This window comes from Dendrobium catenatum, unplaced genomic scaffold (assembly GCF_001605985.2).
Source record: "Dendrobium catenatum unplaced genomic scaffold, ASM160598v2 fragScaff_scaffold_989, whole genome shotgun sequence".
Taxonomy (NCBI): domain Eukaryota; kingdom Viridiplantae; phylum Streptophyta; class Magnoliopsida; order Asparagales; family Orchidaceae; genus Dendrobium; species Dendrobium catenatum.
The window spans coordinates 574,403-575,893 of record NW_021319451.1 but is presented as its reverse complement, the minus strand read 5'-3'; positions in this window follow the sequence as shown (position 1 = coordinate 575,893).

Here is a 1,491-nt window from a genome sequence, read left to right as displayed (position 1 = left end):
CTTTAGATATTAAGATCAGGCAACTTCTTGAAACCAGCTTTTGAACAAACAAAGTCCTTGGATTTTAAATTTCTGGAATTTGGCCAATAACTGTGATGATCCTTACGAACACTAAAACCAAGATTATATCCATAAGTACGATAAGCCTCGTATGCCTCTTTCTCATTAACATAAACATCCTGATAAATACGCAATAAATAAATTATCCAATGCGCACCCAATACGCAACACATACACAACCAATAAGCAGTAATTAAGCAAATTAATACGCAACCAATACGCAATAAAAACCCAACATATGCACAATTGATGCGCACTGTATACCAAATCAATACACAGATAATACTCAATCTATATCAAACAGATAAGCAATACATACGCAATTAATATGCAACAAAACTTTGCAATAAGTAAATCGAACTACAAATTTGTTAATTGTACCCTAGCTCAATAATACTTTAAAAGAAGGGAACATCGAGTCTTCTTCTTCTTTTAAAATCAATTTGATAAAAATACGCATCTATGTTAAACACAATAAATACATCAAAAATCTTTGTACCCCAAAATAATTACATCAAAAAAATGACTATGTAAAGAGATTTAATTGCAACATTGCTATAAAGAAAACTTGGAAGAAGACGAACTTTACCGATAAGCTGAATTTTTTGTCTAGTCGCACTAGTTTTAGGTGTTCTGCTTCATGTACGCTTGTTTCCTGAACATCAACATTCTCCAGATTATCGGCTTCCTCCGAGACCTACGAAAATATTGTCTGCTCATAAAAATCAATATCCTCCAGATCAATCTCCATCTTCATCGACATTTTTTCTGCGAAAATTTTGACTCTAAGCATTATATATTGTGGTGATTCGCACCTTAAATTCTGAAAAAAAAAAAAGAAACGCCAACCTAAATTTAACGTTATCTCCCGGGTCGAGCTGGAGGAAGACGGGTCAGGGTATCGTTGGCTTTACGCAATTCAATTGACTATTTAACCCTTTCCACGTAAGCAACTGAACACATCTTTATGACCGGATTCCACACAGAATAATTTCTCCATTTTGGGAGAAAATAAAATAGGATTGTAAAAATATAATTTTATGTATGAAATAAAATAATAATTTAATTTTTAATTTGAATAATTAGATTTATTAAATGTGAACAGAATAAATAAAATATTTATTCTTCTAAGTTTAAAAATAAAAAGATTAAAGCTAAACAATTGCCATAAAAAGCTCCCATCCCAACACATTCAATCCACACATTAACCTCTACCATACTAACACCTGTGATTAACATGCAAGTTCAGAATGTGAGGCAAGCGCTATGCATAACGATTATAAATTGCTTAATGGGTAATTATAGTTTAGACGATTTAATAATATTCTTTGAGTTACTAATTTAAAGGCCAAGCCTGGTTAGCCCATCAAACTCATGGACAACCTAACTCAATTAACCCTACTAACCTGCAAATAATCGCATGCTCCGGAA